We start from the raw sequence: 26285 nt of genomic DNA on the forward strand, positions 1-26285 counted from the left end.
CTCTGTTAGAATACTGCTGCGCGTTGTGGGATCCTTATCAGGTGGGATTGACGGAAGACATCGAAAGGGTGCAAAAATGGGCAGCTCGTTTTGTATTATCACGTAATAGGGGAGAGAGTGTGGCAGATATGATACGCGAGTTGGGATGGAAGTCATTAGAGCAAAGACGGTTTTCGTCGCATATACAATTTACGCATATATAATTTACGAAATTTCAGTCACCAACTTTCTCTTCCGAATGCGAAAATATTTTGTTGAGCCCAACCTACATAGGTAGGAATGATCATCAAAATAAAATAAGAGAAATCAGAGCTCGAACAGAAAGTTTTAGGTGTTCGCTTTTCCCGCACGCTGTTCGGGAGTGGAATGGTAGAGAGATAGTATGATTGTGGTTCGATGAACCCTCTGCCAAGCACTTAAATGTGAATTGCAGAGTAATCATGTCGATGTAGATGTAGTTTTGTGACCATTTTTGCTGCCTCTTTTGTAGTCGTTTGTGACGCGCTTTTTCTAAGCACTGAGCATGGTTTTTTGTTCGAGAGGTCTACGGTAGATTATGACTGAAAGCATGAGCGTCACCGCCGGGGAGAACAGAGGGGACGTCTCTCGCCGACGATTGTTTGTTGCAAAAACTGATATTGTTGAAAGAATACATCGAAGCTTAACTAATTACTCATAGTAAAAGCTCTTGTGCTGTAAGAATTAATGGTTTGCAGGATTTACTAAATGCCTGTTCGTCAAACCCATTTACGTTATTCACAAAAAAGCAAAATTCCTAGTTTTAATGAGCTGTGTTGGAACAACTACGACTGATGAAGGAGAATGCTAGAGAAGCACGAATCTGCTTGGCTTTGCTGAAAATAAATTTGTAGGAGAGATGGCAAGGAGGCAGACGGCTAACAATCGAATGCCACGCGACAGTCCGATTTTAGCACACTGTTATAAAGTTATGGTTAGTGCATGTGTCAAGAAGAATTGCTACGCTGAGAGCACGGTTGCCGAGTTAGCGGAACTTCCGATAAATCTGACAGGGTTTACACACTGTCAGCAGGTGAACTTTGCATTTGGCGGTCAGGGGATTTTTAACGGATTTGTGGATTGATGTCTGAAACAATATTTTTTCCGTTTAATTCAGTCTTACGATTATACAATTTGAAATTATATTTAACGTGAAAAATCCTAAACTGGCAACAAAATGGCTCCGGCTATCTCTTAACAATCTGATTTCGATATAGTGTTTCCCCTGTCTCAACACAACAGAACAATCCTTTCCAGTCTTAGTTCTTTGTAGAGATGGGCAAACTGAAACACTTAACTGTTTGGAAACAAATGAAACAGTACAATGTAATATTTCGATACGCTGTTTGGAAACAGTGAAACAGTTTGTGTTTTGTAATCTAATAAACCTACACATTTTATCATCTTGAATGTCTACTGTATAAGTATATCCATATAAACATATATGAGGTGCGAGAGCGCTAATCATTTCGCAGAAAGTATGAATCTATCACTTGGGCGTCTTGGCAGTTTCGTATTTCCTGCAGCAAATGTGCTGCTTTCGTGTCGTGTGACTTTCATACTTTTCAATTGGCTGAGGACAGCCATAGCTGAAGACAGAAGAATTACCACGAACGGAACTGGAGGTGGGAGCAAACTGCATTCCGTTAGTATGGGTAATATACCCATCCTGCTAATTTCCATGCACACAAAGGGAATCATTGTGGATAATAGGCACAGTGACCATAGACTCACAAAACGCCAAATAATTCGAATAAGTAACAAAATAAAACAGAAAAAAATTTTGTCTTTCATGGTGTTTCGAACCATTACTAAAAAGTCACCATGTTTCCCAGCCCTTCCCGTTCACCACTACACTATCAGTGATATGTCAAACAGATTGCTTGCAATTATACCTACATCAAATTTATGTATATATCTAATAACTGTCACTCTACGCCTTTTTTTATTCAAAATGTTGTAGGCTTACTTGCGTTTCTTAATACGATTACTGTACATGAAAAGAGAAGCGTATGTTATTAAAAAAAGTGTAATTTAATAGAATGATTTTCACATATTTATTATTTTGAATGTGAATAGTATGCGTTGTTTTATTGTTTGGTTAGTGTTTATAAAGCAGGTGTTACGCCATTTCGTAATAGGACAGTCAGCTAGAAACGAAGCTTTATTTTCGGATATTCTAAGCTTCATTCTATTGCTTGTCAAAAATATTTCGCCACTCTTGAAAATGTTTCATTAAGTGTTATGTTGTGTTTCAGTATCTGTGCCGAGCCCGAATCTCGTACGACACAGAGCGGAATGAAACATCACTGTTTCGATACAATTAGTCCGTTCCAAGCGCAGGTGGACTGAAACAGCTTTATTTTGAAACAACGATACAGTTTCTGTGTCTGGCTCGAGATCGAATCTGGTGCGGTTATCCGAGACAGGGCGGAATGAAACACCACTGTTTCGAAACAGTGAACCACAGCCGTTCCGAAACACTGAAACAGTTCCACGTACCGATACACTGTATCGAAACATAGAAACAGTGGCCAAGTCTAGTTCTTTGCTTTTAGCATTGCAGTTGCAAGTTACCGTGGACCGAAGTCGGTACAATGTGTAGTGTTGAATTGTTAATGTTTGTGGTGCAGTTAATCGCGTTGTAATCAGTGATTTTCTTTACTTTTTTATTAGTTGTCTCATCAAAATGTCGAAGCAAAAGGACAAAAATACACCCAAAAGTTCAGAAAAGAGTGGCTTAGCAACAAACAATTGAAAGACTGGCTTCTTGAGATCCCCGCCAATCCTTCTAGTGTGCGATGTCGATTTTGCCAATGCAATTTAAATTCGCGTCTGTCGGATTTATTGAATCATTCAAAAAGCAAAACGCATGTAAATGCTGCGGCACCCGTTTCTTCACAGGAGCAGTTGAGACTAGTTGTATACGTAATTAGGCAGTCCAATGAAGTTTCTGTTGCAGAAGCTGCATGATGTTTATTTGTGGCTAACCATTCCGCAATAAGATCTGTGGATCACATCTACAGCCTATCAAAAACGTGTTTTATAGGTGCTGACCATGTCTCTCAGATGCGTTTGCATAGAAGCAAGTGGTGTGATTGCAAACGTTCTTTACCCACATTTCAAGGACATGTTGTTGTTGTTGTGGTCTTCAGTCCTGAGACTGGTTTGATGCAGCTCTCCATGCTACTCTATCCTGTGCAAGCTTCTTCATCTCCCAGTACCTACTGCAACCTACATCCTTCTGAATCTGCTTAGTGTATTGATCTCTTGGTCTCCCTCTACGATTTTTACCCTCCACGCTGCCCTCCAATGCTAAATTTGTGATCCCTTGATGCCTCAAAACATGTCCTACCAACCGATTCCTTCTTCTAGTCAAGTTGTGCCACAAACTTCTCTTCTCCCCAATCCTATTCAATACCTCCTCATTAGTTACGTGATCTACCCACCTTATCTTCAGCATTCTTCTGTAGCACCACATTTCGAAAGCTTCTATTCTCTTCTTGTCCAAACTGGTTATCGTCCATGTTTCACTTCCATACATGGCTACACTCCATACAAATACTTTCAGAAACGACTTTCTGACACTTAAATCTATACTCGATGTTAACAAATTTCTCTTCTTGAGAAACGATTTCCTTGCCATTGCCTGTCTACATTTTATATCCTCTCTACTTCGACCATCATCAGTTATTTTACTCCCTAAATAGCAAAACTCCTTTACTACTTTAAGTGTCTCATTTCCTAATCTAATCCCCTCAGCATCACCCGATTTAATTTGACTACATTCCATTATCCTCGTTTTGCTTTTGTTGATGTTCATCTTATATCCTCCTTTCAAGACACTGTCCATTCCGTTCAACTGCTCTTCCAAGTCCTTTGCTGTCTCTGACAGAATTACAATGTCATCGGCGAACCTCAAAGTTTTTATTTCTTCTCCATGAATTTTAATACCTACTCCGAATTTTTCTTTTGTTTCCTTCACTGCTTGCTCAATATACAGATTGAATAACATCGGGGACAGGCCACAACCCTGTCTCACTCCATTCCCAACCGCTGCTTCCCTTTCATGCCCCTCGACTCTTATAACTGCCATCTGGTTTCTGTACAAATTGTAAATAGCCTTTCGCTCCCTGTATTTTACCCCTGCCATCTTCAGAATTTGAAAGAGATTATTCCAGTTAACGTTGTCAAAAGCTTTCTCTAAGTCCACAAATGCTAGAAACGTAGGCTTGCCTTTTCTTAATCTTTCTTCTAAGGTAAGTCGTAAGGTTAGTATTGCCTCACGTGTTCCAACATTTCTACGGAATCCAAACTGATCTTCCCCGAGGTCCGCTTCTACCAGTTTTTCCATTCGTCTGTAAAGAATTCGCGTTAGTATTTTGCAGCTGTGACTTATTAAACTGATAGTTCGGTAATTTTCGCAACTGTCAACACCTGCTTTCTTTGGGATTGGAATTATTATACTCTTCTTGAAGTCTGTGGGTATTTCGCCTGTCTCATACATCTTGCTCACGAGATGGTAGAGTTTTGTCATGACTGGCTCTCCCAAGGCCATCAGTAGTTCTAATGGAATGTTGTCTACTCCCGGGGCCTTGTTTCGACTCAGATCTTTCAGTGCTCTGTCAAACTCTTCACGCAGTATCTTATCTCCCATTTCATCTTCATCTACATCCTCTTCCATTTCCATAATATTGTCCTCAAGTACATCGCCCTTGTATAAACCCTCTATATACTCCTTCCACCTTTCTGCCTTCCCTTCTTTGCTTAGAACTGGGTTGCCATCTGAGCTCTTGATATTCATACAAGTGGTTCTCTTCTCTCCAAAGGTCTCTTTAATTTTCCTACAGGCAGTATCTATCTTACCCCTAGTGAGACAAGCCTCTGCATCCTTACATTTGTCCTCTAGCCATCCCTGCTTGGCCATTTTGCACTTCCTGTCGATCTCATTTTTGAGACGTTTGTATTCCTTTTTGCCTGCTTCATTTACTGCATTTTTATATTTTCTCCTTTCATCAATTAAATTCAATATTTCTTCTGTTACCCAAGGATTTCTACTAGCCCTCGGCTTTTTACCTATTTGATCCTTTGCTGCCTTCACTATTTCATCCCTCAAAGCTACCCAATCTTCTTCTACTGTATTTCATTCCCCCATTCCTGTCAATTGTTCCCTTATGCTCTCGCTGAAACTCTGTACAATCTCTGGTTCTTTGAGTTTATCCAGGTCCCATCTCCTTAAATTCCCGCCTTTTTGTAGTTTCTTCAGTTTCAATCTGCAGTTCATAACCAATAGGTTGTGGTCAGAGTCCACATCTGCCCCTGGAAACGTCTTACAGTTTAAAACCTGGTTCCTAAATCTCTGTCTTACCATTATGTAATCTATCTGATACCTTTTAGTATCTCCAGTATTCTTCCAGGCATACAACCTTCTTTCATGATTCTTGAACCAAGTGTTAGCTATGATTAAGTTATGCTCTGTGCAAAATTCTACCAGGCGGCTTCCTCTTTCATTTCTTCCCCCCAATCCATATTCACCTACTATGTTTCCTTCTCTCCCTTTTCCTACTGACGAATTCCAGTCACCCATGACTATTAAATTTTCGTCTCCCTTCACTACCTGAATAATTTCTTCTATCTTGTCATACATTTCATCAATTTCTTCATCATCTGCACAGCTAGTTGGCATGTAAACTTGTACTGCTGTAGTAGGCATGGGCTTCGTGTCTATCTTGGCCACAATAATGCGTTCACTATGCTGTTTGTAGTAGCTAACCCGCACTCCTATTTTTTTATTCATTATTAAACTTACTCCTGCATTACCCCTATTTGATTTTGTATTTATAACCCTGTAATCACCTGACCAAAAGTCTTGTTCCTCCTGCCACCGAACTTCACTAATTCCCACTATATCTAACTTTAACCTATCCATTTCCCTTTTTAAATTTTCTAACCTACCTGCCCGATTAAGTGATCTGACATTCCACGCTCCGATCCGTAGAATGCCAGTTTTCTTTCTCCTGATAACGACGTCCTCTTGAGTAGTCCCCGCCCGGAGATCCGAATGGGGGACTATTTTACCTCCGGAATATTTTACCCAAGAGGACGCCATCAACATTTAATCATACAGTAAAGCTGCATGTCCTCGGGAAAAATTACGGCTGTAGTTTCCCCTTGCTTTCAGCCGTTCGCAGTACCAGCACAGCAAGGTCGTTTTGGTTAATGTTACAAGGCCAGATCAGTCAATCATCCTGGCTGTTGCCCCTGCAACTACTGAAAAGGCTGCTGCCCCTCTTCAGGAACCACATGTTTGTCTGGCCTCTCAACAGATACCCCTCCGTTGTTGTTGCACCTACGGTACGGCCATCTGTATCGTTGAGGCACGCAAGCCTCCCCACCAACGGCAAGGTCCATGGTTCATGGGGGGGAAAAAGGACATAGGAGACAGATATTCAGTGTACTTTTGGATGAATCTACAAACATTAGTGCCAGTAAATTGTTAGCGGCGTGTGTGATATACTTTTCTGAGGCCCAAGGTCGCATTGTTTCCACATTCTTTGGAATGGTACAGTCACAGGAAGGCAACGTAGTGGCAGTAACCAATGATTTGAAATCCTTGTCAGTCCGGAACCGCGCGACTGCTGCGGTCGCAGGTTCAAATCCTGCCTCGGGCATGGATGTATGTGATGTCCTTAGGTTAGTTAGGTTTAAGTAGTTCTAAGTTCTAGGGGACTGATGACCACAGATGTTTAGTCCCATAGTGCTCAGAGCAATTTGAACCATTTGAAACCGTTGCTTAATGGGTACGGCCAGAACATTCATTTAACACGCTGTTTGGGTACTGACAATGACGCAGTTATTGTAGGCATCAATAATGGTGTATTCCCGAATTTGAAAAGAGAAGTTACCCACCTTGTCTTAATTCCTTGTGTCTGCCATTCCGTGCAGCTGGCGGTATCTTCTGCCGCAGCTGAAACTTATGTCCTGGAATTTGGAATTTTTGTTGTCAGAAACGTATTCTTGGTTTTCCAAGTCTTCACCTCGTCAAATTGCTTATAGCAAGTTCTTCAGTGCAATAAATGACGGAACTAATCCATTTAAAATAGTCCAGAAGTGCAATACACATTGGATGTATATTTTAGAGGCTGTTTCTCGTGCTTGGTCTCAGTGGCTTGAACTGAAAACCCACTTTGAGATAGTAGCGCTTCATGAGAAGTGCTATACTGCCCAAGTCCTCCATGATATGTACAGAAATGACGTAAACAAAATTTATCTTATTTTTCTGAAACCTTATTTGGAAGAAAGTCAGCTGGTAAATAAGGAATTTCAGTCAAATTTTGCAGACCAATCACGGTTCCTAAACGATGTTGTTTACTAATCAGTGGGCTTGTAAGAAGAATTGTTGTACCGTGGTATAGAGGCGATCTTTTAACAGCAGATGTTCTCAAATATACAGTAAGTCTCCAAGAATATACTTAGGTCATGAAGTCGAAGTCTTACTGCGGGACATGAATACTTCCAACAAAAGTTCATCTGAGGTTGAGAATGCCACAAGGAAAAGATGTGAACATTTCCTTGTTTCCCTTGCTTCTGAGCTGCACGCCGCTTGCCCCCAAATGTAAAAGTGTTGCAAAAAATATCCTTAATTGCTCCAAGAGAATGCTTGAGAGTGTAAAAGAACCAATAGTATCGCTGGCTAAGGAAATGGGCTTGTCAGACAGTACATTAGCAAAAATTGAATTTCAGTGGTCCAAGTTCACTACTGTCCAATGGAAACAAATCAACAATACTGCGGCGTTCTGGAATGAAAGTAGGTCATACAGAGATGCCAGCGGTGTAAATTCTTCCAAGAACTTTCAGATCTGGCAAGTATGCTTTTGGTTTTACCATGGCCCAATGCAGAGGTGGAAAGTACCTTTAGCCAACTAAATTTGATAAAAACGTCTCTCCGGAGCAGACCAGCTACTATTACGGTGAACACCATAATTACAATAAGAGCTGGTCTTAATCGTGTTGGTAAGTGCTGACACAATTACCCACTGCCGGAGAATGTTCTCCAAGACATGGGCACTATGAGAGAGCATATGCCCCAGGGATATCTTCACTCGGTCCCAGTACTTCAGCAGACAACCTACTACAGGATGAGGAGGAAAATGAAATACTGTGGCTTGAACTACATTAATGTGGTGAGTGGAATCTGAATTTAGTAAACTTCATTTTAGTAGTAGTAGTAGTAGTAGTAGTAGTAGCAGAAGTAATAAATGGTTCAAATGGCTCTGAGCATTATGCGACTTAACTTCTGAGGTCATCAGTCGCCTAGAACTTAGAACAAATTAAACCTAACTAAACTAAGGAAATCACACACATCCATGCCCGAGGCAGGATTCGAACCTGCGACCATAGCGGTCGCTCGGTTCCAGACTGTAGCGCCTAGAACCGTACGGCCACTCCAGCCAGCAGAAGCAATAATAATAATAATAATTACAATATACCATGAAGATGACAAAAAAATTCTTTGTAAGTTATCAGTGCACTGAAATTTCGTTTTTAGGAGGGTAAATACCAATAATGAGCATTTAGCGGAATTTTAACTTCAGTTTAGCGGAATAAATTTTTCTGTGTTGGCATCGCTGACACAGGTTCGTCAATGCTGCCTTTTTTTAAAAGGCAAAACAATGATGGTAAGTAAATATTTATTACCAAATGTATTGCAATATATTCAGTTTTACCACTACAATGTAGTAGGAGACCTAATTTGTGGGAATTTTGTCAACTGACTTTTAGACTGCTCTAAATAAAGCATGTAAACTATTAAGTTCTATACATATTACTTTTCCTTCATTCTTCCCTACAAAAAGGTATATAATAAAGTAACTCCACAGACGAGCAGCAATCTAGCATGAACGAAACATTTATTTAGCTTGAAAAACGATTCACTCTGAAACAGTTCCTACGATTGTATAGGGCATAATACATTATAATCATACACGCGTTGTTGATAATCTAAATGTTAATATGTTGTACAGTCTTAGACATAAAAACTGGCCGCTGGCCGGCCGCCACAGAGACTAAGTTCGAGTCGTTCACTTAAGGTGGCCAATAAAACTGACCGCCCCTGACAACTCTTTAAGTCCGGCAATAAGCACAATCTGGCAACACTGTAAGATGCGGAAGTGTCACGAGGCAGTGTTGTCTACTTCCTAGATGTCGTCCGATTGTGTGAGCCCGTGGTCTAGTGTTAATCGTCGTGCATTTAAAACTTAATAGTCCCCTGTTCGCGTCCAACTGTATTTTTCTTTTCTTTTCCCACATTTCGGCCCTCGTCTAAAGTCATGAGTCTGATTGCACATCGATGATAATGCGCTTCACATTCTACACACCAGCAATAATAAGTACTTCCAGAAACAATTCCGCAGGACAGCTCGTGGCTGCGTCATAATCAGAACAGCTTACGCTCGAGCGTTTCCTCGCGCTGCAGCGGCTACCGGCCACCGGCCAGACGCCACCGGCCGCCTGAAATCCGGCGCCGCCCAGGTGAACGCGGCGCGACGCTGTCAGTGTATGTATAAACTGTCATTTTCGAATTTGAAGTTCTGGTTATCATTTCACAGTTAAGCATTGGATTCTGCATACCTGAAAATCGTGAACTACGGTCAAGCATAGCAAAATTGAGTCGCAAGCGGAAAAAAGTGTAACATCAGCAACACAATATTTACTTTTGGTATAATAGAGGGGTGAATGCAGAGGAGACAGCGAGAAAGATTTGAACTGTGTGTGGAACGAGTGCTTTTGGGAGAAATACGCTAGAAAAAGATATTGCTGTTTCAATAAAGATCTTTCTGGCATGAATGATTTTCCACATTAAGGAAGTCTCGACTATTGATATATGTGATGGATTACCATTTAACCATCATGCAACATTTGCATTCAACAGGCAAAGTTCAGAAGTCTGGTGCAGGAGTAGTGCATGCTCTAATTCGAAACAACAACAAAATGGCTCTGAGCACTATGGGACTTAACTTCTGAGGTCATCAGTCCTCTAGATCATAGAACCTAAGGACATCACACACATCAATGCCCGAGGCAGGATTCGAACCTACGACCGTAGCGGTCGCGTGTCGAAACAACAAAAATCAACGGAATGACTACTACTGAACGTCATCAGGTCGCTCATTGAGCATTCCTATGTAGTACTGTTAGTGGTGACGAGTTATGATGCTTTTATCGTTAACTTCGTAAGAAGAAATGAAAGGCTGAGACTCACGAAAAGACGTAAACTCGAGCAAAGGGTAGTGTGAACATAATATTTTACATCTGATAGCTCCAAAAATGTGTTATGGGCTACGAATTCTGCCCCAAGGGGTGTGTGCATCACAGCTGGAATTTGTTGCCAACAACCGAGACACCTTTCGGTCGCAGTGTAAGAAAATCGACCGACAAAACTACACTCCTGGAAATTGAAATAAGAACACCGTGAATTCATTGTCCCACGAAGGGGAAACTTTATTGACACATTCCTGAGGTCAGATACATCACATGATCACACTGACAGAACCACAGGCACATAGACACAGGCAACAGAGCATGCACAATGTCGGCACTAGTACAGTGTATATCTACCTTTCGCAGCAATGCAGGCTGCTATTCTCCCATGGAGACGATCGTAGAGATGCTGGATGTAGTCCTGTGGAACGGCTTGCCATGCCATTTCCACCTGGCGCCTCAGTTGGACCAGCGTTCGTGCTGGACGTGCAGACCGCGTGAGACGACGCTTCATCCAGTCCCAAACATGCTCAATGGGGGACAGATCCGGAGATCTTGCTGGCCAGGGTAGTTGACTTACACCTTCTAGAGCACGTTGGGTGGCACGGGATACATGCGGACGTGCATTGTCCTGTTGGAACAGCAAGTTTCCTTGCCGGTCTAGGAATGGTAGAACGATGGGTTCGATGACGGTTTGGATGTACCGTGCACTATTCAGTGCCCCTCGACGATCACCAGTGGTGTACGGCCAGTGTATGAGATTGCTCCCCACACCATGATGCCGGGTGTTGGCCCTGTGTGCCTCGGTCGTATGCAGTCCTGATTGTGGCGCTCACCTGCACGGCGCCAAACACGCATACGACCATCATTGGCACCAAGGCAGAAGCGACTCTCATCGCTGAAGACGACACGTCTCCATTCGTCCCTCCATTCACGCCTTTCGCGACACCACTGGAGGCGGGCTGCACGATGTTGGGGCGTGAGCGGAAGACGGCCTAACGGTGTGCGGGACCGTAGCCCAGCTTCATGGAGACGGCTGCGAATGGTCCTCGCCGATACCCCAGGAGCAACAGTGTCCCTAATTTGCTGGGAAGTGGCGGTGCGGTCCCCTACGGCACTGCGTAGGATCCTACGGTCTTGGCGTGCATCCGTGCGTCGCTGCGGTCCGGTCCCAGGTCGACGGGCACGTGCACCTTCCGCCAACCACTGGCGACAACATCGATGTACTGTGGAGACCTCACGCCCCACGTGTTGAGCAATTCGGCGGTACGTCCACCCGGCCTCCCGCATGCCCACTATACGCCCTCGCTCAAAGTCCGTCAACTGCATATACGGTTCACGTCCACGCTGTCGCGGCATGCTACCAGTGTTAAAGACTGCGATGGAGCTCCGTATGCCACGGCAAACTGGCTGACACTGACGGCGGCGGTGCACAAATGCTGCGCAGCTAGCGCCATTCGACGGCCAACACCGCGGTTCCTGGTGTGTCCGCTGTGCCGTGCGTGTGATCATTGCTTGTACAGCCCTCTCACAGTGTCCGGAGCAAGTATGGTGGGTCTGACACACCGGTGTCAATGTGTTCTTTTTTCCATTTCCAGGAGTGTACATCACCTGTGCTACTCCATGATAACGCACTCTGCTGATTCGAGAAACAAAACTATCCAGGAGATTGATAGGAAACTAGTCTCTCAGGCACTTGTATTGATAGGGAAGTCCTCTCTCAAGCACTTGTCCCACTTGTCATATACTCGTAACATTTTACCTTTTCCGCTCTTGATCGATCAACCATCAAGGCAATTCATTTCTAGACGAAAATACTCTTCAAACTACACTGGTTTAATGACATCGTTAGAACCAGTTGGTTTCTGCAGGCGTAGAATTTGTAAACTACTTTAGCATTGACAGATTGTTTTACATATCGTGAAAGGAAATTCTGCTGATGATTAATTTCTCTTTGATGATTACTGTAGCGTTCAGTAAACTAATGGACAGAAACATCACGACAGCAGTCTATCTTCATAAAGCATTAAGTATCTGTAAGACGATTGAGCCTATTTTAACACGAATTAGTAGGATATTACCGCATTTTTACTTCGAAAAGGTCTGTATTTACTTCATGTCCTGCATCATTCGCATGTATTATGAAAATGTGGCAGTTCATAGATAAAATTATGTATTCACAACAACAAAAAACATGTCGGCAGAAAAGAAAAGTGGCATTATGAGTTTAGCAGTACCGTACGGTTTTCGCTCTGACACTAAGGGTTAGTAAAAGCAGCAAGGCGAATTATGCTCGAGCGTTATCTTACGATTTCCTTATTGAGTTTGTATCTGCCTGCTTGTAGCTCTGCTACACAAGAATTAAAAATCAGGCTTTCTGTGACTCTCAAAAGACGAACAAATGCAGTGTATACCTGACAGGCAAGCACGTTACCTAGGCGCTAGCGAACAGATGTGGTGTGTTTGACTTACTTATTGACCCATTAGCCGCTCTGGTAGATAAATCGCAACATAAGAAACGAGAGTAGTTGTATTTCCCGTGTGGAACGACTTTCGTTTACTCAAAAGCATTGAATCATATCCTTATGTCACATTTCAAGGGAAAATCACGTGATTCAATTAAAATGACATGATAATATCAACTGAATTTAGCAGGATAGTCCCGAGCTATCGAGGAAGCAACTCGTCGGTCACAGAGTTGCCAGACATATTCTGCGCTGTTGCCAAGTTTCAGTTATGCTGCCAGGAAGGTTACCAGCTGTGTTCTGTGAGTGACCTCGGATGCGACTATAGCTTCGTCTCAAAGTTGCGGGTGGCAAGGGCCGCAATATCCTCATTATGTGTCAATGAGTCTTATTCGCATTTCTGTAACTAGGTTTACGGGCTAGAGTGTAAGTACTTGTAATAAATCCATGCACTGAGTGCAAACTAAATGTCATAAATTAATAACAGGGACAATTATTTGTGTTTTACTGTCTTAATCGGACCAAAACCTTGAAAGCGATTCACAATTTTGGATCTTCTCCAGTGGTTGAGCTGGCAACGTATCTTTGCTGTACAATATTGTTATTGAGATCACTGTCATTGGCACATCCACCAGAAGACAGGCATGGCCTGGCATTTTGTTGTCAGCTTTTCTGACGGATGATCTGCCTTTGCTCGAAACGTGAAGACTTAAGGTGAATTCGTATATTCCATATGACCAAAATTTGATGTTTCTATTCTTACAACTCTAACATTCAAAAAACAGTTACAATAAACGGCAGAAAAGGGCCTGTGAACCAACAATTAATAATGCAGTCGTAATTAGTGGAATCTGACAAATTCCATCTGTCATCTGATAATTGTGAAAAACTACTTTTTGCATCTGCACAGGACCACAGTATGAACTCAAGTGTTTCATAGGATTTCTATACTTAATGTCGTTGTGATCGTTTTCAATGACGGCAGGGGAAGAGGAAAACCATCTTACTTGAAACATACTTTTCCAGTGGGATTTGAATCTTTGGCTACAGTTGCAGTAGAACGTCCAGCAAGGTATCAAGAATGCGAGCAATCGCTCATTGCTGTCGTATAGGCTAGGGCACAAAGAAGCAGGTTTCTGACAAAGTAAACGATGAGAGACGCTGTCACTGTCACTTATTAAAGAGGGATTGTTCAGAAAATTACAACTGCATGTAATTAAATGAGAAGGTTGATGCAGCTCCAGTCCAGCACTATCACTGAGTTGCCAAACATTTTCCGATTAGCACTTAAGATAAAAATGTGTGTGTGTGTGTGTGTGTGTGTGTGTGTGTGTGTGTGTGTGTGTGTGTGTGTCTGTTCTTTCGGACATTTCCGAAAGAACAGACACTACGAATCGAAATAGGCAGCCTTGTTAATCAATCAAATATTGGACAGATGTCCAGGCTGTCATGGGCGTTAAAATACAATGTTAGTAGGCTGTTTAGGTTTTTATGTTGGTAACGCCTCGTAGCGCTCTGTATGAAAATCACTGGCTGTGCTGTGTGCAGTCTGTGGTTGGTTTGCATTGTTGTCTGCCGTTGTACTGTTGGGCAGCTGGATGTGAACAGCGCGTAGCGTTGCGCAGTTGGAGGTGAGCCGCCAGCAGTGGTGGATGTGGGGAGAGAAATGGCGGAGTTTTGAAATTTGTAAGACTGGATGTCATGAACTGCTATATATATTATGACTTTTGATGACTATTAAGGTAAATACATTGTTTGTTCTCTATTAAAATCTTTCATTTGCTAACTATGCCTATCAGTAGTTAGTGCCTTCCGTAGTTTGAATCTTTTATTTAGCTGGCAGTAGTGGCGCTCGCTGTATTGCAGTAGTTCGAGCAACCAAGATTTTTGTGAGGTAAGTGATTTGTGAAACGTATAGGTTAATGTTAGTCAGGACCATTCATTTGTAGGGATCTTTGGAAGTCAGATTGCGTTGCACTAAAAATATTGTATGTCATTTTAAGAACAGTCATGTACAATTTTTCTAAGGGGACGTTTCATATGGCAACCCTGCCAGGATACCTCACTGGAATCTTCTGATTTTGTTCTTGTAGTTTGTGTAATTACTGCAGCCTTTGTTTACTGCTAGCGCGTAATTGTAGAGAGAATCTCCTTTGTAGATGTAGTTTTTCATTCTTGTACAGTAAAACAGTTGTGGCATGCATGTAGATTTGCACCAAGTATTTCGCAGCTGCGCTTGCAATTAACGAGATGTTATTTTCAATGTTATGTTAATGTGTTTTCTTGTTTTGCTCTTCAAATTGTGTTTTTCTGTGTTGTTGTGTGAAATATTGTGACAATAATGGCGTGTGAAAAACGTAATACTAGGCTCCAAAGTAAACTGAGAAATGACAGTGAAGACGAAAGCAGTGTGTTAGCGCCACTGTGAAATGAATTAACTAATGTTGAAAGTAGTAATTTGGTAATTGTACATAGGGAAATGGAGCGGGCTGCAAATAATGGTGTAGGCAGTGAAACAATTAGTGAACAGGGAAGCATTATCGATCGATCGGTCGGCAACAGCTTGCCTCAGGAATCCGAAATGACAGGACACAATCTTGCAAATACTGTAGATTCAGGTTTTGCGTCCTAACCGTTTTCTCGAATAAGTCAAGACACATTTTCTGCTTTTCAAAATGCGAATATTTCCGGTTCAAATGCATTGCCGAATAGCACTGAGGAACATGTTTCAGACACCAGTGCATTGTTATTAAATTAATGCAACAAAGGGGACAAAAGCTTCAAACGTTAGACACAATGGAACAAAATCTTCAAAAGTTAGACACAATGGAACAAAATCTTCAAAAGTTAGACACAATGGAACAACACCAGAGACAAACACAGCAACAGTTAGACACAATGGAACAAAATCTTCGGAAGTTAGACACCAAGCTTGAACAAACACATGAAGATTTAACTACTGAGTTACATAACATTGAATCGAAATGTCAAAAACTCTGTAATGACGTAAAAACACAAATTTGTGAGCATTTTCAACCTATTTTTTCGTGGCACGAAAATGCATTACAGAATCACGAAGCAGCCATAAAAGAACTGCAAACTATTGTTCATGAAAATCACGACACCTTGCAAGCTAAAATTGACTCAGTTGCACCTATCGATTCGGTTATGTAACTTGCAAAAACTCAGGAAAACTTAAAGGACACAGTAGTTTCAATTTCAACACAAATGGCGACTCTGAAATTTGGTTCAGAGAAACACACTGAGGAAATGTGTTCACTATCAGAGAAAGTAGCCGAACTTTTGGATCAGTTCACTAACTTATCTACAAAGGTAGATGATAATCCGAATGACACAAAACCGGTAGTCTTTAATGACACAGAAGAGTGCGGATAAATTAGGAAATTCAAACAAAATCAGAATCAAATTAATACGCAACACCAAAGAGAAATCCGGGAAGTACAAGATCAGCTGACGCAGGTAATACAGGAATTACGTATTTCAGAGGACACTCGCGCCCCAATGCGGGAAGAGGGACATAGAAATACGAAACAGCCACAAAATAATAACACAGCGCATTTCGGAAATTATGAAAGAAATTGGCAAGGTGCACCGAATTTTGAAATGGAACCGCCGAAACGACGTAACAATGACCGATATGCAACTCGCCGACATGATGATTTTGACTATAAACTGTTCATTACTACATGTAAATTCAAAACATTTAAGAATTCTGGCAACGACATTCATCCACAAGCGTGGCTCCATCAATTCTTTCATTGTTTTACTCCCAACTGGTCATTAGAGCACAGATTAGAATTTATGTGTGTCTATTTAGAGAATGAACCAGCTGTAAGAATGCAATCGGTCATTCACGACTGTCACAGTGAAGGAGAATTTTACCAAGCCTTCCTCTCAGCATATTGGTTTCAAGCTACACAAGACCGAGTAAAACATAGCATCATAATGATGAAACATTTCAAACAATCTGAATTTTTCAGTCTTGTGAAATATTTTGAAGACATGTTGCACAAGAATCAATATCTTTCAAACCCATAGAGCCCTTCAGAACTCATCCGCATTTGCTTAATCAAATTGCCTGAACATTTACGACATATTATTTTAGGAGGACGTTGCAAAGACGACATTGAAGCTTTTCAGGGACTGTTACAAGAACTGGAAATTGACACTGACAATCACAGAACGCGAAAACAGGAGCACAACAATTACAGGTCACATCTGTCACAATTCCGCGATGACAGAAGTAATACACAACAAGGCTATTCTTACAACGTAAATCGTGACCAGAACAAACACCACCCGCATGACAACCATTGGCAAAGTAGTAATAATTACAGGGAAAGATCACCTCTCCGCGGTAGTGACTATCACAGAGGCAACCATAGAAACAGACAATATGGGAACAAAAACAATTACTATCAAGGGAGACAGAATAACTTCAGACGCAACAGTTCAGTGCGCAGTTACAGTTCAGGGAGAAATATTCTCCACCACGTGACCGACAAGAAAGAAACTATGGAATCTACCGACATGACGACAGATGATATGATCGTAACGACAGACCTGAATTGCATCAGAACTGGCGAGATACAAACAGAGCAGGGCACTCTCGACAAGGTGAATTTGTAGAAGTTAGGTCTCCTAATCCCAATAACGATGCACGCCGACAAAGGAACAGACAATGACTCGCACCGCAGGCAGCCACGTTCGCCGGCTGGCTCAGAGAAAAATAACATAGACGCTAACCTTGAGAAAAATTTTAGCATTCCTTACTGACGTATACCGCATGATAATTGCATTCAAGTTGAACCTCTGCACACTAGGAAGAGTAAAGGATTGCACCACATTTCACTTGTAAAGCCGTTTATTGAGAGATAAACTGTTTTTTAATGTAGTCTTTGCTATAAAATTTTTCACTTCACGTTACTAGTACTCTTTGTCACATTTAGAAACTGTTAACATGCAACAATGTTTTGCAGTTAAATATCCAGTCAAGAACCAAGAGAACTTATTTAAACAGAAATTACGAATGCATTGTTATAGTGAACAGACGACACAGTGTTACTGTGTGTGTACATTCTTGCTTGTTAGTTGCACGATTATGTAACGACTATAAGGCTTACATACTTAGAACATATACTGGTACTGCTAATGAGATTTTAATGTAACATTTTGGTTTACTTGAAAATACATTCTGAATTTAAAGTACTTTCTGTGAGATACCAGATGACACAGTGGTTAGTTTATGTGACAGCTACACGATTTTATCACAACGCTACTAATGAGTGACAATTTACAATGTTGCTTTTGTGGTGTTTCTGTTTCATATCTGAACAGTTTTTCTGAGTTATTCTGGAAAGTAAATCATGTTTTAGTAGTAACTTTTGTGGTATAGCTACAATGAGACTGCCTTTTCCGCAGCACAACAATGTGTTACGGCACAGTACTTTCTTCATCACGGCAATAAGCGTAATAACTAAGATATCTATACGCAAAGCATTTCACTTTTGTTTATCATGAGGTAAGTACATTGACTTTTGCGGAACTTAGCTTTCAGAGGACGATAACTACGACACTTCCACAGAGACTATCTTACAACAAGACGGACAGTTCAGCGCTACAGTACACGTATTTGAGTGATTAATTTTGTACTTAAAACATTTACTTTAAAGATATTTGAAGTACAATGATACAAAGGTTTTCCGTGATACATTTCATTCCACTGCTGTATTCTGTAACACCTAAGGGTATTATTCATTAATCCTCAGGGGGTACACACCTACTTTGTGTACCATGTGTTTGGCAAGCACAAGGAGCCCTAGCTAATATGGTATTTGCTTATACAACTTTACACATCGGTACCATATCTCTCTAACACATAAATTCCACAGCTATCTGATCATTTAACTGAGAGACAAACATTTTTTTTTTATTACATCAGTGACACATGTTTACACAGTTACACCGTTGGATAACTTCACACTTATGAAACTGTATTTCGTCTGTACTTTGTGAACTGTTCATATTTTTTCAGAACCATTGTGATACTGTGAGAGCTTTGAATGATGTATTTGGTATGAGTTCATGATTTTTGAAGTACGTTTGACGTAGATGACACTTTTGACATGAGCAGAGAATTTTTTTAGGTTTTGAAATTATTGAAGGAAACTACGATGATTTTGAGATTTGACTGAGGTATTATGATGTTATTTTTATGACGACGATGTGTATTATGCTGCTGAGGTATGTTTATGATTAATAAGCCGATGCTATATGAGTTATTTGATTATGCTACGTATCTGTTATGATGAAATATTGAAGAAGTGTCGACGAATATGTGTATGTGTAATAAGGTAAGGAATAATGAGTAGTGGTAAGGGACTCTGGTTTGTGAAAAAGGTTGTTGGAAACCAAGAATCGTACTTTAAGAGTTATGAAATGTATGTAAATGCGTGAACGTATTATAATGCCGACGAAAATTTTTTGGACACTGTTATATCAATAGGATTTTGTTTCTACACATTTGTAATGCAAATTCTCAACCTGTGGAACTTTTCTTATATGAGACTGCCACTGTTGCAGAAACTGCTGTCGTAAATATTTCAGTAAGAAAGGTAAGTGACCTTGACGTAATGCGTTTTGGGCACACAGCTGAGAGGTAGTCGTCTGACAAAAGAAAGCCAGTAGATGGAGAAAAAAAGAGGCCATTATCCTCGCCATTGACATTCCTTTAGAGAAAGTATCGCAACTATGACACGCTCATTACTTGGAAAGATAGTTACATCTGCACACCTGATTATGACAAGCGTCTTTCTACGAGGGTTGAGAGAATTTCTACTAACTTATGAAATGTCACATGACTATTGAATGATATTTTTACGCTTTGCTTTTCATAGTTGCTTATTTCATTTGATATCTAGTTTCCAGCTGTGTTGCAGCATTGGTTTTATAAAATAAAATAAAACGCATTTGCTAATGTGAACACTTTCTGTCAACAGATTTATTAAATAATAATTTTGTGATCCACATTCTTCAAAAAAAGAGCACTTGGAAAGGAAAGAACAATAAGAAGGGACTAGTAACAGTAACTGCATACATAATTTTCTTTTCAAGTACATGGTAACATTTTTTTTCTACAATAAGTTGTTGTGGTGCACCACTTTAATTACATAGACACTAAGATGTGACATAGGTATTAGACATGGCCATCTTTACTATAATATTTTTTCTGCTTGAGCTATGTCATGTTTAGATATAAGTTATTGCATTTGCTGCTGCTCTTTGCCAGGCATAATGTTACTGAATTTGACTTTGTATTACTCTATTAAGCCAGTTTTACTACTGATTTATTTTTATTGTTGCTGCATATTGGCTCATATTAGTTGTAATATTGCAATTTCTCTGCTAATTTAGATTTACTGCTGCTTGCTTTGCCAATTTGCATTTTTTTGTCCTTACTGTTTGTTTCAATTTGCTTTGTGCTGCCGCATTGCCTCGTCCCTTGGTATATAAATGTCTGACTCAGTAGATTTAAGTAAGCCTAAGAGGGGGTAGACTATATAAGAAACTAATTATGATGAATTGGAAGAAATGCATTGAGAAGCTATAAGAAAATGGTTTGGCCAAAAAATTAGTGTACAGTGGAGAAAAACTATTTTTGAAAGAAGATGTGAACAGAATACAGAAAGCATGCTTGGATAGGAGTTTTTTGGTGGAAACAAATGTTGAAATAAGAGGAAAGATCTACAGAATGAAGTTTTGGGTTGGACTGCAGCACCAAATGTTACACTGAAAACGAACCCTGTCTTTCCTTTTGTATTATTCCGCTATGTGTTTGTATACCCTTGTGTATTTGTGTTTTTCCTGTCTTTATGTGTTTAGCTAATACGATTTATGTTGTAGAATTTTTCTAGTACTAAGCTACATTCACTATGAGGAGGAATACTGTTATCCTCAAACGTAATTGTCATTAATAATATGTTATTTTCTATGTAAAGATGTTTATAGACATTATTAATTCTGTTCTGTTTCAATGCTCATGTGTGAAATTAATGTTTCGAAAACTATTCTCATTATTCTATATACTTACTTATGTCATAATTCCTGTAACACTGATGTATATGTTTATTTCTATTATTTTGTGAAGCTTGTGTTACTACAAATGTTATCTGTACTGTTATGTTCTTTAATGATGTATTTTGTACCTTTGTAATTGTATTCTTATGTTGTAAATTTAGAATTGAATAGACACCAGTTCATCAAATTAAGTATCATTTCACTGCACACGTTTGTGTTGGTCATAATATATGCACAGTACGTGAGAAGTTGGGACTGTTAGCGTTTGCACGTGTGTTAATAATTCAGCAAGGGACTGGTTAACAGCATTGCTGGTTCTAAGGACAATTAGAAAAAAAAACTTTGTGAGTGCACAAGTGGTGGTTTATGGACTTGCTATATTATCCGCAAGACTCTTCAATGGTGATTGTGCATCTGCACAGTCAAACAGATGGCTGCTGGCCATCTCTACAAGGACTATAGTGGGTCTGCATCTTTGATAACCCACCAATACCATTATTTCTACAAGGACTGCAGTGGGTCTGCACCTCTGGTGGCCCACCAATACCACAATCTCTACCAGGACTACAGTGGGTCTGCACCTCTGGTGGCCCACCAATACCATACTCTCTACCAGGACTACAGTGGGTCTGCTCTGTGATGACCTACCTACCAATATTCTTCAAAACTTCGACTGACTCCGCTGTGGGTTTGCTCTGTTGTGGCCCATTACCTGTCTGCATGTCAAGAGTCAGCACAGTCTTTCCGTTGGAAGGACAACACTACTTCTTCACGACTACATGGAAATCCACTACTTCCGTGTATCATTTTCTTTTACTGCTCAGACTTTGAGAAAACACTGCAATTTTACTGTGATGAACGATCAGGACTGTCTTTATGGACTGTGAGAAAATTTTAGCTTTTGACCAACATTCTATCAATAAGTGTGTGCATTTGATATCTTTGTTATTGTAATTATGAAAAATTTTATCAAATCATTATTGGCCACTGCCCAAAACAAATTGTAAAATTTTTTGTGGGGAGCATGGGGGCTATGTTAGTAGGCTGTTTAGGTATTTATATTGGTAACGCCTCGTAGCACTCTGTATGAAAATCGCTGGCTGTGCTGTGTGCAGTCTGTGGTTGGTTTGCATTGTTGTCTGCCGTTGTAGTGTTGGCCAGCTGGATGTGAACAGCGCGTAGCGTTGCGCAGTTGGAGGTGAGCCGCCAGCAGTGGTGGATGTGGGGAGAGAAATGGCGGAGTTTTGAAATTTGTAAGACTGGATGTCATGAACTGCTATATATATTATGACTTTTGATGACTATTAAGGTAAATACATTGTTTGTTCTCTATTAAAATCTTTCATTTGCTAACTATGCCTATCAGTAGTTAGTGCCTTCCGTAGTTTGAATCTTTTATTTAGCTGGCAGTAGTGGCGCTCGCTGTATTGCAGTAGTTCGAGCAACCAAGATTTTTGTGAGGTAAGTGATTTGTGAAACGTATAGGTTAATGTTAGTCAGGACCATTCTTTTGTAGGGATTTTTGAAAGTCAGTTTGCGTTGCGCTAAAAATATTGTGTGTCAGTTTAAGCACAGTCATGTACAATTTTTCTAAGGGGACGTTTCATAAGAACAACGACGTCAGATGAAAATTTGTACCTGACCAGGTTCGAACCCGGATCTGTAGTGTCTTTTCTTTCGGACATGTCCGAAAGAACAGACATCACGCATATATCCACATTCAGGGTGTTTCAGGAGGAATAGTAGATATTTTAGCAGGTGGTAGTACAGTCGAATTGTATAAAAAAGTTCCAAGTAAAGGGGTTCACTTTTTATTGAGTACAGAGATACAGCTGTTAGTACTTAAACCTGAAAACTCAAAGCAAAGGCAAATGAGGACGTTCAAAGTTGATTTTCAAAAATTCCCCCACCAACTTCGATGCACATTTGACTTCTCTTGATAGCAATACGTGTAGCTCTTCTGAGGTTGTCTTTGCGTTCTTTTATGAAGGCTGCACTATTCATAATCCGAACGATCAAATCGGCTCTTGGGTTTATTTTTTCTTAATAGACTTCGCCTTTAACCATCCCTGCAGGAAAAATTCAAAGAGATAAGGTCCTGGGACCATGGTGGCCAAGAAAAGTGCCCATATTTACTGATCCATCTTCCGTGAAATGTTAGACTTGGATAATGTGTCACCTGACGACTAGAATGTGCAGGATCCCTGTCATGCTGGAGGAACATACGCATTCTTGTATCCAAAGGAACCTCTTCCAATAACGCTGGAAGCTCATTTTCAAGGAAGTGTAGACAACTGGGTCCTGTAAGGACCAACATACGAAACGAAAATGCATTGAGCCCAGCTATATGTGCTCAATGAAAATTGGACACATGTTATATGGTATATTTTCTGCAATTTGTCTGTACTACCACCACCTGCAATATTTGCTATTCATCCTGAAACATCCTGTATAATTGTTCAGCTCTCGACGGGTCATCGTTTTCAGTGCTAGACGCACGTCATCGTCCGTACCCTCGCGGGAATGCAGTGTGGCCGCGAGCGAGTGGAATAATTAATGAAGTGGGGGAGGGGGTACCGAGCATGAGGTATGCGGCAAAGATGGGAATTCGCGTCTGACGAGGAGCATGTGTAGATAGGTGCTGCAGAGAGGTTGGCTGCTGTGTCCCGATAGTGCCCACCGTCGGAGGTTCGGGTCCTCCCTCGAGCTTGGGTGTCTGTGTTGTCCATAGCGTAAGTTAGTTTAAGTTAGATTAAGTAGTGAGTAAGCTTAGAGACCGATGACCTAAGCAGCTTGGTCCCATTACATCTTACCACAAATTTACAAAATTTTAAATCCAAAATACTGCATCTCGGTTCTTACAATAGTGCAATACGTGCGCGCTGTTTAGATGTAACTGAAGAGAGACTCCAACTCGTATTGTGGTTAAGGCCGAATCCCAAGCGCATGTCTACGAACAATTGGGAGCGGAAACTTAATGTCATCGGAGCCTTGTTGAAGGACCATGACATGCGATCGTTGGACCGACTGCAGAAAGTTCAGTTTATAAATACATACATACTTAGCGAAATATATCATGTCGCAGCAGTCTTACCGATACGGCAGGTCACTGCACAGAAAATACTAGCTGCAGCGTGTTAGTATGTTTGGAAAAGTATCCTTCCACAAGGCGACTTTGCAGAGGCAAAACGGAGGACTTGGAATTAAAGACGTTAAATCTAGATGTGACGCACTGTTTCTAACTCATGCTTTTAAACTAATACATGCCACTAAGACAGGCATCACGAAACTTCTGTTCCTCTCGCTAGATCCTGGGGATAGGAACACTCCTGTTAATGTAGCACATATAGATGCCAGCCTAGATTACGTCCGAAAGTACTATGTCGATTGTAGCTGTATAAGACCTCCACCAGCACAAACTAACACCAGAACCGTCTATGACTGTATTACCAGACATCGTCTTTACAACCCAATTCAGGTAAATTAACCTACTAAAAACTGGATGAACGTTTGGAAAAATATCAACAATAAAATTCTACCAACTAGAGTCAGTGCCGTTTGGTACGACGTTATACCCACAGCGGAACGATTATGGAAAATCAAATTGAGACCATCTCCATACTGCGACAAATGTCTGCTTGTAGAAACTGTAGCGCACATGTTCTTATGTGAAAATAGAATCAGAATTTGTAACTGGAATAGGAAGAAATTAGCACTATCAACAGAACCGCAGAATGTCATATATGGATAACTGAAGCTTTACAACCTAACTGGAAATGTTACCCGTCCGCAAAGAATAACAGTTTTTCGTGGCTTCTGGGACAGTTTGTGTTTTACGTCGTAACAAACAAAACTTAGAACTTAGAAGAGTACATGTTTTATATTGCAGAAGAACATTTTAAGCTGAAGAAGATTAACAAATATAAGGAATGGTTTCAAAATTTTTTGTTTATTGCGTTATGTGGGCCACAATGAGGTGGACAGTTTTATTGATTTAGAAGCAGAATACTATTCTTTCACTTTTTTATTCTTGGAATCTTCTTTTAATTTGGTTCTAAAGTCAGAACTGTTCTGATTTGGCAAAACTCCTCCGGCTCCGAATTTTCTTTCATTTGTTGAAAAATATATGGCTTTCTTACAGACCTCATATGTATCCAGTACATAATAACTTAAATTGTGAATATGTATCTGAATAAATGTTTGTTATGTATTTTTCCGTCACCCTTTTGACTGTTATAAATTATGTTCTACAAGGAACGCACGCCATTGGAAGCGGCAACCTGTAATTTATTTTACCTTAATTACTACTTCAATTTTGTTCTACAATTTAAGGCATATATGAGAACAAACATGGAATACATACGAATAATGCAGCTACTCAGTGACAGGTATGGGGGAGGCATTGTGGCCAGGCCTCGGATCTTCGACCACTGTCCTCTTTTCCCTCCGCCGACCTGGTTTTGAAAGTCTTATCAAACTTTAAAAAATATAAAAAAAATAGTGCAGTGGTCAGCACGTCTGTCTAGTAAGCAGGAGGTCCAGGTTCGAAGACCAATCGGTCTCAAATTTTCATCTGCCGTCGTTAGTGTATTTCAACGCGCTGTGACAGTGTGGACGTCAGTCCTTCGATATTTAAGATACAATTGTTTTTTTGAGGCAATAGAGGTGATTTGTGAACATTTGTCTTGCCATCAATGTAACGGGGCTTCAACGGCATCCAACCCTTAGTCATTGCTTTGTGACGGCGCTAACCCATGCGAATCAGATTGTAGCGCATATTTAGTCAAATAACGAATGGTCAGTATAAAAGTATTTACGAACAGTAGAAGCAAGGTTGCAGCGAACTGATCACTTAGCCAAGTGCAACGTAGAGTACCTGTGTAATATTTGTTAAGCAATTCACCGCAGAATTAATGTAATACCCGTACAATGATCTCTGTAGTCATACTGTATCATTAGCAGCTCGCGAATGGAGTACTATGTTCGTTAAATCGGATTACTCAAGCTGATGGAATAATAAAGAGAAGCGACGACGCCACCACACTATCTTTACTTAAGTAGGTAGTCAGCGCTAAATTATGTGCACCACCATTAGCGTTACTGTAAGCAGTTTGACAACATCACCACCACAACTACTGACAACCTGTACCATTATCATCACACAGTTGTAACTCGCAGTGATTACAAGTTACTGATGTTTGTCAAGAATAGCGGAAAGCGTCTCATGAATGTCAAGTTCCATTTGCATTACGCCTAGGACGGAGAGAATCCTAAATAACAGTAATAGGTCACCCAGCGAAGAGAAGAGTCCACGTTGTCTCAAGTTCTTGCGGTTTGATATTAATGCAGGTCCCGATGATTTCACACTAACGGGTTCTTTTGGCTTTCGGAATAATCATATGGAAATTATCATAGTGTAATTGCTAGAACGCTCAACTCATTCTG

This window comes from Schistocerca piceifrons, chromosome 8 (assembly GCF_021461385.2).
Source record: "Schistocerca piceifrons isolate TAMUIC-IGC-003096 chromosome 8, iqSchPice1.1, whole genome shotgun sequence".
Taxonomy (NCBI): Eukaryota; Metazoa; Arthropoda; class Insecta; order Orthoptera; family Acrididae; genus Schistocerca; species Schistocerca piceifrons.